At 43.0% G+C, this 16,960-nt stretch overlaps 1 protein-coding gene across 3 annotated transcripts in view; it reads right to left on the reverse strand.

The window, feature by feature from the left end:
• The window catches only part of TENT4A (terminal nucleotidyltransferase 4A), a 547,459-nt gene that overhangs the window by 199,841 nt on the left and 330,658 nt on the right, over positions 1-16,960 (reverse strand). The gene's annotated exons all lie outside the window — the stretch shown is intronic.

Consider the following 16,960-nt stretch of genomic DNA (forward strand, 5'->3'; position numbering starts at 1 on the left):
GAGGGAGATTCGGGTAGATGGAGGCGGTCCACTTCCCGCATCCGGCTCTAATGCAGTGTGGTGATCCCCTTCTTAATCATTCCTAGTATTCTGTTCGCCATTTTTACCGCCGCCACGCATTGCACGGACGGCTTCATCGACTTGTCGACCAGTACTCCCAAGTCTCTTTCCTGAGGGGCCTCTCCAAGTACTGCCCTGGACATCCTGTATTCGTGTATGAGATTTTTGTTACCAACATGCATCGTCTTATACTTATCCACATTGAACCTCAGTTGCCATGTCGCTGCCCAATTTTCGAGCGTGGTTATGTCACATTGCAGATCTTCACAATCCCCCTGTGTCTTCACTACTCTGAATAACTTTTTATCGTCTTGTCGAACGCCTTCTGAAAATCCAGATATACAATGTCGACTGGCTCACCCTTCTCTAGCCGCCTGTTTACTCCCTCGAAGAACTGCAGCAAGTTTGTCAAGGAAGATCTTCCTTTGCTGAAGCCGTGCTGGCTGGTCCTCATCAGATTGTGTCCATCAAGGCGATCAATGCGGTCCTTTATCAACAACTCTACCATCTTTACCGATACTGAGGTTAGACTCAGTGGTCTGTAGTTTCACGATCTCCCCTCAAACTTTTTTTGAAGATCGGCGTAACATTTGCTACCTTCCAGTCTTTCGGAATCTTTCCTGATTTGATCGACAGATTGGTTATTAGTTGAAGCAGTTCAGCTATAGTCCCTTTCAGTTCCTTGATGACCCTCAGATGGATGTAATCTGGTCCTGGGGATTTATTGCTCTTAAGCCTATCAATCTGCCTGCATACCTCTTCTAGACTGACCGTCAACCATGTCAGTTTCCTGTCTTCGTTTCCAGCGTATATCTTGTTGGGTTCCGGTATGTTGTGTATATTCTCTTCGGTAAATACAGACGCAAAAAATGTGTTCAGTTTGTCAGCCATGACTTTGTCCTCCTTTAGCACTCCCTTTATTCCAGGAAAACGACTTGGGAATTCTGATCGACAAATCGATGAAGCCGTCTGCACAATGTGCTGCTGTGGCAAAAAGGGCAAACAGAATGCTAGGAATGATAAAGAAGGGGATCAGGAACAGATCGGAGAAGGTTATCATGCCATTGTACTGAGCCATGGTGCGCCCTCACCTGGATACTATGTCCAGCACTGACCGCCGTACATGAAGGACACAGTACTACTCAAAAGGGTCCAGAGAAGAGCGACTAAAATGGTTAAGGGGCTGGAGGAGTTGCCGTACAGTGAGAGATTGGAGAAACTGGGCCTCTTTTCCCTCAAACATAGGAGATTGAGAGGGGACATGATTGAAACATTCAAGGTACTGAAGGGAATAGACTTAGTAGATAAGGACAGGTTGTTCACCCTCTCCAAGGTAGGGAGAATGAGAGGGCACTCTCTAAAATTGAAAGGGGATAGATTCCGTATGAACGTAAGGAAGATCTTCTTCACACAGAGAGTGGTAGAAAACTGGAACGCTCTTCCGAAATCTGTCATAGGGGAAAACACCCTTCAGGGATTCAAGACAAAGTTAGACAAGTTCCTGCTGAACAAGAACGTGCGCTGGTAGGGCTAGTCTCAGTTAGGGTGCTGGTCTTAGACCAGAGGGCCGCCGCGTGAGCTGGGCATGATGGACCACTGGTCTAACCCAGCAGTGTCAATTCTTATGTTCTTAGGGCAGACGCTGGATGGAAGAGAGTGAAAAGGCAATGAAAGCAGAAACCAGAAACGACAAAAGGTAGAAAAAAATAATTTTATTTCTATCTTGTAATTTCATATGGGGAAACTCGCTTTGATATAAGAGTATTTTGGTTTGCGAGCATGCTTCTTGAACGAATTATACTCGTGTGTCAAACACAAGGCCTGTGAGATAGAGATATATACACACACACACACACTCATATATATATATATATACATACATATATATATCTATATCTATATATATATATATATATACACACACACATACACATATATATACATCAACTATTAGTATACTATTGAAATATAAGTTAGTATCTAAATATTTAAGAACTTTCTTTAGATTAAAACATATCTACTTCAAATTGTGTTAGGTGACTTACACATTCAGAGAGATATACACACACACACACACACACACACACACATATATATATATATATATATATATACATACATATATATACACACACACACACACACACACATATACATACATCAACTATTAGTAAACTATTGAAATATAAGTTAGTATCTAAATATTTAAGAACTTTCTTTAGATTAAAACATATCTACTTCAAATTGTGTTAGGTGACTTATACAGAAATGTCAGACTTTTTAAAAGTTGTTGTTCAGTCCCTCCCCTTCTCATGTGAGAGACAAAGAACTGCAGAATGTCAGATAGCTAGCTGCATGCTGTTAGATTAGTAAGATGTGAGAGAAGCAGATGAATTTTAAGAGGGACAATTTAAGGCTGTGTACATGAATATCTTTTCTTTTAAATATATATATATATATTATTTTTTTTTTAATTCTTTATTCATTTTCAAACTGATAAGTGTGATGAAATCATCAATGGTAACAGTGATAAATACTTAACTCCCACCCTTCCCCCCTTACCTATCAAATAATCAATACTTATACAATACATAACTATAAAATTCCCCCCCTTCCCTCACAACTGAACTTGTAAATTTAAGGGAAAAGAAAATTTCATCTAATCAGTACAATACTTTGTTAATGGCTCCCAAATATCTTGAAATTTCTTGAAACTACCCCGCTGTATTGCCAGAAATCTCTCCATTTTATATATATGACATAAGGAATAATATTAATATTCTTTTAAGTATATTTTAATATTAGAATTGTTTCTTGTTTTTCATTTTATTATTGATTTAAGTTAGTATCAGAATGTAAACTTAAGAATTCCTTTGTGACGGAAACCACTCCTATTAATTACTACGTATGTATGTATGAATGTAGCTTATATGGAATGAAAAAGATGTAAACCAATGTTATGGAAGTAGAATTTATGTCATAACTAGTATAAATGTAATAGAAATAATACAGCATAATGGAATTTTCTCTCGTTAGGAAGACGCAGTTATTCCTCCATTGAGAGGATTTCCCATTGCGCAAAGTCTTATGTAAGAGCCTGTTGGAAGAATATTTTTTGTCATGAGATGGCTTTTTAAATAAAACAGATGAGGAATTACGATTTGCGCAATTAATTACTGGACATCTTTTGAGATATTGTTTAAGCAGGGTCGACTGGCAAAACATACCTGCTTACTCCCTAGCTGAATATAATAGGATGGAGAGTTGGTCATTAAGAAGAAAAACTCCATAATACTGCTTGGATGAAACAACCATCTCACCTGAATAGGAATCCAGACAGTAGTTTAAACTGAGGACCAAGTAGCTGCTTTGCAAATTTCATTAATGGGAGTGGAACTTAAGACAGCCACCAAGGCTACCATAGCTTGGACTTGTGTGCTGGAATGTGTCCCTGGAGCTGCAGCCCAGCCTGAGCATAGAAGGAAATACAGGTAGCTAACCATGTGGAAATAGTTCTCTTGGTTACAGGCCGGCCCAGTCTGTTAGGATCAAAAGAGATGAACAATTGAGGAAGTCTTGTGTGGCTTGTATATATTAAGCCAAGGCACACTTACAAGTCCAGTGTATGAAGAGCTGTTTCTCCAGGATGAGAATGAGGTTTTGGGAAGACTGAAAGCACAATGAATTGATTAAGGTGAAATTTCAAGACTACTTTTGGAAGGAATACTGTATACAGTGGATCAGAAACTAATGCTTGAAGTTTACTCACTCGACAAATTGGATCCTTGGCACTCAGCTGAAATAGGAGAACCATGGCTGTGTAGGCCACTGAGGAGTTATCAGGATCATGTTGGCCGACTTGTTTTTGAGCTTGACTAAAGTCTTGAGGATTAAATGGATTCGTAGAAATGCGCAGACGAATTTGCTCGTCTAGTCCAAAAGAAAAGCATCTACGAGATAATGAGGAGAGTACTACAATGAGGAGAACTGAGGCAATATGTGATTGTGGGGAGATGCAAACAGGTCTATTTGAGGAGTCCTCCATAGTAAGAAGATGCGGTATAAGACTTTGGAGCTGAGTGTCCACTCGTGTGGCTGAAGAAATCTGCTTAGTCTCTGCTTAGAGTACTCAGCTTTCCTTGTACATAGATGGCTTTGAGAAATATGTTTTGAGCAATTGCCCAGTTCCATATGCATTCTGCCTCTTGACAAAGAAGAGAGCCTATTCCTCCTTGTTTGACGATGTAGTACCCAGGGCAGGATTAATTTGTCGAGGGCCCCTAGGCACACAAGTACACTGGGCCCCCTGCCCCGCCCCACCCTACTATGCGCCCAAGCGGAAACAGGAAGCTGTGTCAGAGGGAAGCTTTGGGCAAGCAGCACCGCCTGCACAATTACAGTTCCCGTTGCCTTTCTTACCTGCATTGCTTGCTTGTTTTACTTTCCGTCGATGGGGGAGCTGTGTTGCTGATCGGGGGGGGGGGGGCTGCGTTTGGAAAAAAACAATGTTGATGCCCTCCTTCATCGAGCCCCCCTGACCATTTTGGACCTAAGGTATGTACCTACTTGGCCTATTGGTTAATCCTGCCCTAGTAGTACCTCATTACTTGATTTTCTGTGCAAACAAGATGTACCTGGTTGGAAAGATTCTCTTGAAAAGTTCTTAGAGCAGTCTGAATTGCCCGGAACTCTAACAGGTTGATGTGGAATGTCTTCTCTTGAGCAGACCATAGACCGTGTATCCTGAGACTGTCTAGATGAGCCCCCTGAGCAAACATGGATGCCTCCATAGTGAGTACTTTCTGATATGGAGGAATGTGAAACAACAGAACCCTGGAATGATTTGACGAAGAGGTGAGGTGACTGATCTTTCAAGATAAGGGAACGAGAGCTGGGGACCATTGAGCGGTTCTGAGATGAAGTTTAGTGAAGGGGGTAAAATGAACTGTGGATTGCAGAGTGCAAAGATGAGGCAAAATGTCTTCTCTTTGAGGCAGAAACACCCTGAGGTGAATGGTGTCCAACAGGGCTCCTATAAAATGTAGTTGAGTAGGTTGAAGTTGTGACTTTAGGAAGCTGATTTCGAACCCTAGGCGTTCAAGAAATTTTATTGTGAATTGTGTTTCCAATTGTACTGCTGGAGAAGATGCAGCCTTTATCAGCCAGACGTCTAAATATGGAAACACTTGAAACCCTCCTCCAGTGATCTCTCTCTTCTGATGGTGTGACCAAAATAAGACAGACGTAACTTCATCATTTGGGCTTCGAGTGACATAGTTGGTTTGATCTCTTCCATAATCAATTTGTTAGTTCTTTGGCAGTCCATGGCACGCCTAAAATTCCTCTTCAGCACCAAAGCTCAAATGAGTCAATTTTCTTTCTGTCTTGTTTCCATAGTGTCCAGAAAGAAGATTGACCAAGAGGGGTACTGGTGCAAATTTTCAAGTAACAACTCAATGAGTTTTTACGGAGGGAGACTGGAGACACATTCAAATTGCACTCAACATCAGTGCTTGCATAGACTCCCTCAGTACCATCGACTACTAGGTACTTGGTGTATACTCTTGGAGATGAAACAGGTCAAACAGCAGAACTTTGTATTGAAAGAAACATAACATGGTAAATGACAGCAGATAAAGACTCGAATGGTCCATTCAGACTGCTCAAAGTGTTGATGAGCTATTTAAAAGCGCAGAAATTTTCTGTGAGAGGATGTATGGATATGTGTGTGTAAGCCTCTTTGTGGTCTAGAGAGCACAGCCAGTCATTTCATTTTAGGAGAGGGTATAAAGTCCCTAAAGACAGCATGCAAAACTTCTCTTTGACTAGATATTTGTTTGTCTCAGAGGTCAACAATTGGACGAAGACCTCCCATCTTCTTTGGAATTAGAAAATCCCTGGACCCCTGATTTTTCTGAGAAGGGGAAATCACTTCTATGGCATTTAGTTGAAGCAGAGCTTCGATTTCCTGAAGAAGGGATGTCTGCTGAAATGTGAAAGACTACTCTGAGAGGGTTGCTTGAGGGAGTGACAACGAAATTGAGCAAGTAACCTTCCTTGATGACTTTGAGGACCCAAGAGTATGTTGTGATGAGAATCCAATGCTGATGAAACAATTTCAAATGACCTCTGAAGAGATTGAAGAAAAGGCATCTTGGCCATATTCTCTAAAAGTACGTCAAAAAGAATAAGCTGGTTTTTGCGGGGCCGAAGACTGAGACTTTTGAGGCCTCTGCGTTTGCCTCTTCTGTGGGGGAGGCTTAGAAGAGGATGCTGAATACTTCCTTTTATATGAATAAACAGATTTTGCAGCAGGCTTAGACTGCCGACTCTTAGCTTTAGATCTGTTTAAAGAGTTCCAGTTTTGCTCATGCTGATTAAGCTTTTGAGTAGCTGCCTCTATCTGATCACCAGAGTTCTTCACCTAGACACGGGATGTTGGCTAAAGCAATCTTGGAGATTAATGTTGTGACAGTTCAGACCTTGCAGTCAGCCCTGACACCCAGGAAAAGAGAGAAACAGTGCTGTGGAGTAGTGTAACAGGTAGAACAGTAACACATTGAATGAAAATCAATATAAAACCCAAGGACTTGTAACAAATATATGGCTTGATTTCAGTACTGGAACAATACACCCAAAGGTACTATGTGATGCTATAAAAACTTGCATATGCTAATTGCACCCGAGTATATCCATTTTCTGTGTCTAGAGATTAAAAATGAAACTGAAAGATATGAATGTGACCTGTACACAATGCAGAGCAGGAACAGGTCTAGAATTATAATCTTAATCTATGAGAATTCGGGTAGTGTGCACTGATGTTCGAATGTACAACCCTCTAACTTTAGACCGTGTTAATGAAACCTTCGGTCAAGAAACTCTGAGATAAACTGGAGTAAAATGAAAAACATCCTAAAAAGGATGTAGTGGTCTCCTCCTCCCCTGTAGCCACTTCAAAACCTCCTGATTCCTTTAGAATAAAAAAGGAGATGGAGTAAAGGGTGTTGTGGATAATGTCTATTAAACAACAGGAAAAACACATGTAGGGAAAGATACTTCAAAGTAATTGTATGAGCATCCTGGAAAGTACTGTATGAACATTGATGGACTGTGGCAGGCGTGCTTCAGTAAAAAAAAACCAAACACCTGGTTGATCTTGCTTAGGAGGATAAAGCAGAGAACCTTTCAACTTCATTGATTAATATGGCCAGATTTTTTTTTTAAACATGATAAGGAATCCAACTTAACAGGCTCTACACTCATGTTAGATTCCCCAACTACATCTTGCATGTTTTTCATGTTCATGTCCAGAAAAAAGGAAAAAGCCACCTTACAGGCTCTACACCCATGGTGGATTCCTGTAGTAGTATGGAAAGACGGTTGCAATGTGGATCCATGCCTTGATAGAAAACTGGATTCGGTACTTTGCAGTCCCAAAATGCTATGCTTAGGTAAACCCGGTACTAAAGAAAACAGTCTCTAGGAGCAGATCAAAAGGACTGAGCTGATTTCTGAGAGTAGATGAAGCCTCACCGTCTCCCAATGAAAAATCATTAATATCAATGCAGAAACCCGATGTGAAGAAGGGTGTCAATCCTTCAAAGATGATGAAAGTCCTAGGAGGAAGATCACCAACAACGGGAACAAGACATCGATGCCCTTTGGACCCAGACTGATGCTCCAAGATAAGCAGGGATACCATCTGTGAAAAAACATCAATTTCCCTTCTTATGCGAGTAGGCGCAACGGAGTCCATAGGAAAATAAATTTCAAAGACTGTTGAAAATTAAGAAACTAGAGCTGGATTGCTGTGTCATGGCTAAGGGCGAATTCAAATTTAAGCTGTATTTAAAAAAACAAAAAAACCCCCAAACTTCTGGTGCCCCAATGAAGACCTTCGATACCTCAATGCAGAGCCTCGATGTGAAGAACTTCAGTGTTTCGCTGGTAATCGATGCTCCAATGAAGAGGATCAGCGATGGCGACAATACATTATGAAAACAAAAGGATGCTCCTAGGATGAGTCATTGTCAACTTGAAGAACATCGATGCGAAGCAGAGCAAAATGTATGAAGAGAGAATTGAAGTGGAACTGATGAATATAAAGGGGAGAACGATGAAACTCACCGATGTCTTCAGTACTGCTCCGATAAAAAGGAACATTCCCCCAAACTACATCCGATGTGATGCTCTGTCAAGAGTAATAGGTCATAATCAATGTATACAATGTGAAGCAGTATGCAAAAAGTAATCGACCCTGAGACTGAGTGGGTATCAATGGTGCCACAGGGAGTTGAGGTGTGGAAGACTAAGAGGATGAACGCCCAGTAGGAGCCAAACCTACACAGAAGGAGCACACCGGTGTCAATGTGGAGTTATTCCTCGACAATGTATTCCAGACAGGTACCATCGATGTAGATGCCACAGAATTGAAGAAAATATGCTACTGCAAAGAAATACTGTATAAAGGCTCAATGTAAAAACCTGGAGAAAGTACTGTTGTTGGATAGGGTACACTTAGCATTAATCGGTACAGATGCAGAATGATTCATGAAGAGGAGGCACCAAAACCATATTACATCAAGTGGTATCGAAAGTGTCACAAGCATCGATGCGTGGAAGTGATGCACTTCAAAACAACAATCTGTATCAATGTTCATCAATGAAGAGGCAGCACCATGACCATGTAACATCAAATGGTATCAACGGTTCCACAAGTGTCGAAATGTAAATGCCTGAAAAGGCAATGTGCTTCAGAAATGACAACATGTATCACCAAGAAAGCCATGCATCAAATGGATTCAATGCTTAACTGGCAGGGCACCGTCCACCGCAATGCATCTGCTTCGATGTGGTTGAAACATTGGTTACAGAAAGGCATGCATCAAATAGACTTGATGCTAATATGCCACCGATGCAAGTAGATGGAGGTACCGATGTATTTCGGTACCAGCAAGTCACAGTTGCTGGAAGTCCAACTCCAGACCTATAAGTTGAAATAAAGAAACAAAAGAAGAAAAACTTTGACATCAATAAATAGTGTTTATCTTCTTCTAATCCATAGCCCCGGAATGAGATACAGTCATAGAGGGTAAGTGAGCCGAGGTAGAGCAGAAACAAGGCCAAAAATCCATCAATCACGGTATGAAGAATGGAAATTTGCATGAGGGCAAAGTTTGATGAAAATCCAAAATTTCATTTCCTTTCTACTTTTCTTCTGAACTTGATTTTCAAAGAAAATGAAAAACTTGAAATACTTGAAAAAGTTTGTAAAAAATATAAACTGGAAGGCAACTCGACTGAGAAACAAGAGATACGTCTTCTTCACTTTGTGGAAAACAAAAAATTGATGACCTCACGAGCTGGCGTCGGGCGGGAAGGCACTCACACATGCGCAGTCTTAAAGCATTAGAATTCTTAAAGTGTCAGTGCACTTTTTCACTGTTCGTACTGGGGCTCCATGGAAGACGTCACCCACATATGAGGATAAACACACAACCAGATTAACAAGGAAAACAAAACCTTTGGCAAAAAGGAAATAACTGTCCAAAGGGAAACCCCTGCCTCCAAAATACAGAGAAAAGGTGCTTGGCAAGACAGTCTGCAGTTTCAACACACAATGCACCAAAGTAATGGCAACCAGAAAAACGGTCTTCAGCGTCAAATCCAAGAGGGAAGCATCTCAAACGAGCTCAAAAGGAGCCTGGTGAGGCTAGGCAACACCAAGTTAATGTCCCGGGGGGGGGGGGGGGAATGCTTAACTGGTAGTCGAACACAAACAGCCCCCTTCATGAATCGAGCGATATCAGGATGAGACACCAATGAGGACAAGAAAAAAACATCCACTTGGACTCGCAGAGAAGACACAGTGAGGCCTTTATCCAAACTAGACTGAAGGTGAGAATCAGGGAGATCTGAGCTGAATACAATCAGAGAGGCCAAACTCCGGATGGAAGAAAACATAGCTAGGCAGGTTTAAAAAGGGGATAAATCATTTTTTAAATACGTTAGCCTAAAGAAACCTGATGTTAGCTTTGCAGATTCGGACGCAGACAAAGCAAAACTACTCAATAACTATTTCTGCACAGTCTTCACCTGCGAAGCGCCAGGATCCAGACCTCAGCTACAGACAAAGGGGAGCTCAGAGGACCCATTCCGAGACATGGAATTTACAGCGAGTAACGTCTACCATGAGCTATCAAAATTAAAGGTAAGCAAAGCTATGGGCCCGGATAATACACCACAGAGTACTTCGAGAATTGAGAGATGTCCTGGCAGAACCGTTAGTCGAGCTTTTCAATCTTTCCCTAAGCAAACTGCCAACATTATTCCACTCCACAAAAAGGAATGCAGGTCAGAGGCTGAAAATTCAGACCGGTGAGTCTCACATCAATAGTGAGCAAACTCATGGAAACATTGATTAAAAATAGATTGGACACTATTCTGGACGACAAAAGATTAAGGGATCCCCACCAGCATGGTTTTACAAAGGGAAGGTCTTGTCAATCCAATCTGTTAAGCTTCTTTGACTGGGTAACAAAAAAACTGGATGGGGGAGAGTCCCTGGACATCGTGTATTTAGACTTCAGCAAGGCTTTTGATAGTGTCCCACACCGTAGGTTGTTAAACAAGATAAACGCGATAGGACTAGAGAAACACTGGCTAAATGGGTAGAAGACTGGCTTAGCAGCAGACTTCAAAGGGTAATGATAAACGGTATCCAATCAAAAACATCGAGAGTGACCAGTGGAGTGCCGCAGGGCTTGGTCTTGGGCCTGATGCTATTTAATATCTTTGCAAGGGATCTAACTCAGGGACTGCGAGGCAAAATTACATTATTTGCCGATGACGCTAAACTATGCAACGTTGTGGGCAAGGCAACTGAACCTGACAGCGAAACCAGGCCCAACGCTATGGAGCAGGATCTACTTTTACTAGAACAATGGTCCAGTACTTGGCAACTAAATTTTAATGCCAAGAAATGTAAGATAATGCATCTTGATAACGGAAATCCATGCAGAACATACACCTTGAACGGTAAGAACTGTTGCAGAAAGGGACTTGGGAGTAATCATCCGGGAAGATCTGAAAGCTGCCGATCAGGTGGAGAAAGCTATAGCCAAGGCTAGACAAATGCTGGGTTGCATCAGAAGGAGTTTTATCAGCCGAAAGCCTGAAGTCATACTGCCGTTATACAGATGTGAAGAGAATGGAGTCAATCCAGAGAATGGCCACTAGGATGGTCTTGGGACTTAGAAATCTCCCATACGAAGAGCGTCTGAGCAGACTGCGCTTATACTCTCTCGAAGAGCGTAGAGAAAGGGGGGACATGATAGAAACATTCAAATACATCACGGGCCGCATTGAGGTGGAGGAAGAAATCTTTTTTCTTACGGGTCCCACAGCAACAAGAGGGCATCTGCTAAAATTTAAGGGGGGAAGACTTCATGGTGACACTAGGAAATACTTTTTCACCGAAAGGGTGATTGATCGATGAAATGGTCTTCCACGCCAGGTAGTCGAGGCCAGTAACCTGCTCGACTTCAAGAGACATTGGGACAAACAGGTGGGGTTGCTGCAGAATTATACTTATAAGATAGACTCTCAAAGGAGGGAGGGTTCTTGAGTGGGTAGACTTGTTGGGCCGCTGGCCCTTTTCTGCCATCATACTCTACGTTTCTATGCTTCTACAGATCCTTAGATCTACAGGTCTTAGGCACACCAATGTTGGAAGGCTTTCCACGCCTTAGTGTAAGCCGACACCGTGGATAACTGCTTAGACTTGAGAAGAGTATCAACAACAAGGACAGAATATCCTTTATGCTCTAAGGCTGTGCGCTCAAGAACCATGCCGTAAGAGCAATGTGACCCAGATCCTGCATGGCCACTGGCCCCTGCATGAGAAGGATCAGATAGGCGCTGAGCCGAAGACTGCAACCCACTCGCAGATGCATCAGATGTGTGTACCACAGTCTGAAAGGCCAATCGGGTACCAGAATGACGTGGTCTGAATAAGCCATGATCCTCTGAATGACTCAACCAACTATCAGCTAAGGAAAACAGACATACAGGAGAATCTCCTGAGACCATGGCTACACCAGCACTCCACAATCACTTGGGAATGCTTCCAGGTACAGGACCCACTTGTCCGGATCTAGAGAGTCTGCTGAGGAAGTCTGCTTGAACATTGTCCACTCCCACCACATGCACTGCTGTCAGCACCAGATAACGACGTTCCACCCAAAGAAAAAGAAGGTGGGCCTCCTGAGCCAGAGGAGTGCTCTTGGTCCCTCCCTGGCAATTGACATAGGCTATTGCCGTCACATTGTCAGAGAAGACCCTGACTGCTTGGCCCTCCAGAGTATTCTACAATCTCATCAGAGCCAGACGAATGGAACAGAGTTCCAACCAGTTGACTGACTACTTTCTCTGAGAGAGTGTCCAACATCCCTGAACAGGACAATGATTGCAATGGGCTCCCCAGCCCTGAAGGCTGGCATCTGTCATCACTACAACAACCACCAGTCCCATGTTTGCTCAGGCCTCCCGAGTCCATAGCATACAAGTCTGAAAGATGTCTCGGTGTGGCACCCAGAGAGAGAGTAAGGCATGAAGAGGACGCGTATGCACCCTTGCCTAAGGAACTACATCCAGTGTGGCAATCATGGATCCTAGAACCTGAAGATAATGCCACGCCGAAGGAGCCAGCTGCTCCAGAAGAGAAGAAATCTGTACATATGGCTTCTCTGAGAGCTTCTAGCAAATAGACATGGCTCACAGCTGTATCGAAGAGGACTCCCAGGGCATCAGATGGCTCTTCCTGAAGTTGACAATCCAGCCCAGGTCTTCCAGCACCTGCTCCACTGTATGTTGTCTCTTGGCCAATGAGGGAGCCCTGATTAGCTAGGGTGAACCTGTAGGTCCATCTTTCACAGGTATGTCCCCACTACAACTACCACCTTGGTGAAGGTATGAGGTGCTGTTGCCAGCCCAAAAGGCAGGCTGAGAACTGGTAATGCTGTTCCAGAACATGAAACTGCAGAAATTTGTAGTGGGCTGAAAAAATGGGAGTGTGCAAGTACAATTCTGTGAGGTCCAGCGAGACAAGAAACTCCCCTGGAGCCACTGCTGCAATGACTGAATGCACGGTCTCCATTTGGAAGTGGGGAATCTTGAGAGTCACATTCACGTGCTGAAGCTCCAGAATAGGTCTCCAATCTTCTGAGCCTTTTTTTTTGGCATGATAAAGTATACAGAGTATCTGCCTGAGCCCAAGAGGTCGGGTGATACCAGCTCTATAGCTTGAATATTCAGTAAGCGCTGCATGGTGGCCTAAACTCTGAGCACTTTGTCTGGGCATCCTGAAGGAGAATCCACAAATCAATCTGACAGAGGTTGGACAAATTGCAACTTGTAGGACGTCCAAATAACATCCAAGACTTACTGGTCTGATGTGATGCGCATCCAGGCAGGAAGAAACGCTGAGAGCTGGCCCCCTATCTGCAGAGAGGAATCCCTCGGGCTGGCGTCATTGTGTCTTTCTGGCAGAGGGTGCAGAAAGGGAGGTGGACTAGGAAGGCCAGTAACCAGTGTAGCGGTGGTGGGAGCCCTGGCAGAGAAAGTATTCAAGGGAGAAGATGAGGATAGCCTCACCACAGTGAATGTGGACTTGGATATGATATACAAACAGATCGACAAACTAAAAAGTGATAAGTCCCCTGGACCAGATGGAATTCACCCGAGAGTGCTAAAGGAACTTAAGGTGGAAATAGGAGAGTTATTACAATCCCTTGCTAATTTGTCAATCAGAACAGGCCAAATACCAGAGGACTGGAAGATAGCAAATGTCATCCCAATCTTCAAAAAAGGATCGAGAGGTGAACCAGGCAACTATAGACCTGTGAGTCTTACGTCGGTTTCTGGAAAAATGGTAGAAGCACTAATCAAGGATAGTATAGTGCAACATCTGGATAATCATGATCTGATGAGAGCCAGTCAACACGGCTTCAGGAAGGGGAAGTCATGTCTGACGAACTTGCTTCAATTTTTTTAGAAGGTGAACAAACACATCGATAGAGGAGACCCGGTGGACATAATATACTTGGACTTTCAGAAAGCATTCGACAAGGTCCCACACACAAGGCTTATGAGGAAACTAAAATGCCATGGAATAGATGGGGACATCCTAAGATGGATAGGCAGATGGCTGGATAACAGATTACAGAGGGTAAGCATAAATGGGAAATTCTCGGATTGGGAAAAGGTGACAAGCGAGTTCTTGGGCCCATTTTGTTCAATATCTTCATAAATGACCTGGAAGAGGAAACAACAAGTAATATAATCAAGTTTGCAGATGACACGAAACTATGCCGGACATTGAAGAACTCTAAAGAGATTTGAACCGGCTAGAGAAATGGGCAGAAAAGTGGCAGATGAAGTTTAATATAGAGAAATGCAAAGTGATGCACCTGAGAAGGAAAAACAAGGAACATGAATATAAAATGTTAGGTATGACATTGGGCAAGAGCGAACAAGAAAGGGATCTGGGGATACTGATTGACAGGACCCTGAAGCCGTCGGCGCAGTGTGCATCGGCAGCGAAGAAGGCAAACAGGATGTTGGGCATGATTAAGAAGGGAATCACGAGTAGATCGGAGAACTTTATAATGCCGCTTTACAGAGCAATGGTCAGGCCACACCTGGAGTACTGTGTCCAGCACTGGTCTCCCTACCTAAAGAAGGATGTGACCCTGCTGGAGAGGGTACAGAAGCGAGCTACGAAGCTAGAAGGTATGGAAAATTGGAGCTACAAAGAACGCCTCAGAAAACTGGGCTTATTCACCCTTGAGAAGAGAAGACTGCGAGGGGATATGATAGAGACTTATAAAATAATAAAAGGATTCGACAAAATAGAGCAAGAAGCATTGTTATTCACGTTGTCAAATGTGACTCGGATAATAGGTCATGGACTGAAGTTGAGAGACGACAGGCCCAGGACAAATATCAGGAAGTTCTGTTTCACACAGCGAGTGGTGGATGCTTGGAATGCTCTCACGGAAGAGGTTGTGACGGAGACCACCATTCTGGGTTTCAAGTGCAAGTTGGATGCACACCTTCCTGCAAATCACATTGATGGATACGGATAAACAGGTCTTCATAGGGGATCACCTGGCTTGGCTTCCGCGTGAGCGGGTCACCGGACTGGATGGACCAATGGTCTGATTCGGTGAAGGCACTTCTTATGAGGTATTTGCATACGGCCTGGAATGCCGTGAGCTATGAAAATTAGAATGACCAGAACCCCTGGAGGGTCTGGGTCTACTATCAGGAAGGGTCTTAGTGTGATGGTCCATCACAGAATCCATGAGGTTGTCTAGGCTTTTACCAAGCAACAATTGCCCCTTAAAAGGCAGCCTAGCTAATGACTTCTTGGAAGTGGAATCACCAACCCACTGTCTGACCCAGAGCATTTGGCGGGCCAAAAGGAAGTATGCTGACACCTTTGCCAAAACTCTCATAAACATCCATCATAGAACATAAAAAAAATCTGCCTTATATTCCAGCCATTAACAATTGAGGAGGGTTTCCACCGCCTCACTCAAAAGTGTTCGCAGTTGAGAGACAGGCACATGAAACAAAAGACGTTGCCACAGCAGCTTTGATACCTAGAGTAGATGCATCAAAAAGTTTTCCGAGGACCACATCTACTTAATGGTCTTGCATATCCTTCACCCCTTCACTGGTGATAGGTGCGCATGGTCACCTGTGCCATCAAAGAATCCACCCCGGGCTGACCCAAAAACTACCAACACTCCTGTACTAGAGGATACAAACATGAAATAGCTCTTGTCTAGTATTTTTCAGAGCACCTTCCAGAGTCAACTGCAGTCATGCGTGCAGAAGGAAAAAAACTGTAGAGGGCGCTAAACTGTACATCTGAGGCAAAGTGAAAAATCTGGAGTGGATATCATCTGCAGCATGCGGGTATGGGGAAATAACCCAGCTGTCTAGAATGTCTTACCTGTTGAACTGGAAAGTACATTTCCAAAAGTTTAACACATTTCAGTCAATAAAGTCCTTTATTTTTACCTTTTTTTGTCTGGAGATTTATTTTTCCATCATATTGGTTCCAGTTTCTCTTTCTTCTGCTCTCCTGTCTTCTGCAAATTCTTCAAGCAGTTGCTGAACATTGGTTCCTCCTTCCAATGGTCCAGCATTTTTCTCTTCCCTTCCATTGTACAGCATCCTTACTCCCTTCTATCCTGGATCATTCTCCCTCTTTTTTCACCTCCCCACTCCTGCACAGCATTTCTTCATCTTTCCTCTACCCCATGTGCAACATAAAAACATAAGAATTGTCATATTGAGACAGACCAAAGGTCCATCAAGCCCAGTATTCTGTTTCTAACAGTGGTCAACCCAGGTCCCAAGTAAATACGAGGTCTGACAAATAAGTTTGCAAACTTGCCTCCATGGGCTTACATTGGCAGCACTGCACAAACTCCTCAGTAAGGTTTCATACGCTTGGTATATGCGTCTCTCACAGTTGTGTTTGTGTTGACGTGTAGCGGTGTCTTGCTGAGTGACATTCATTATTGTTGTTGCATGCTTTTGTGTGCTGTCATGAGAATGTTGGAGCATTAGAGAAATGAACATTAAATTTATTGTTAAACTTAGCAAGAGTGGAAGTGAAATCAGAGACATGTTAGTCCAAGCTTATGAGGATAATGCCATGAAGAAAATGGCAGTGTACAAATAGATTAAACGTTTTTCAGAGGGGAGAGAAAGAGTCACTGATAAAGAAAGGTCAGTTCACCGGGGGCACAGGCTTACTCATCTAAATAATCTTCTCTCACTTTGTCCCCTTAAACTAATGGATATCCAAGACAGAATGCTTTAC

The sequence above is a fragment of the Geotrypetes seraphini genome, chromosome 2 (assembly GCF_902459505.1).
Source record: "Geotrypetes seraphini chromosome 2, aGeoSer1.1, whole genome shotgun sequence".
NCBI classification, from domain to species: domain Eukaryota; kingdom Metazoa; phylum Chordata; class Amphibia; order Gymnophiona; family Dermophiidae; genus Geotrypetes; species Geotrypetes seraphini.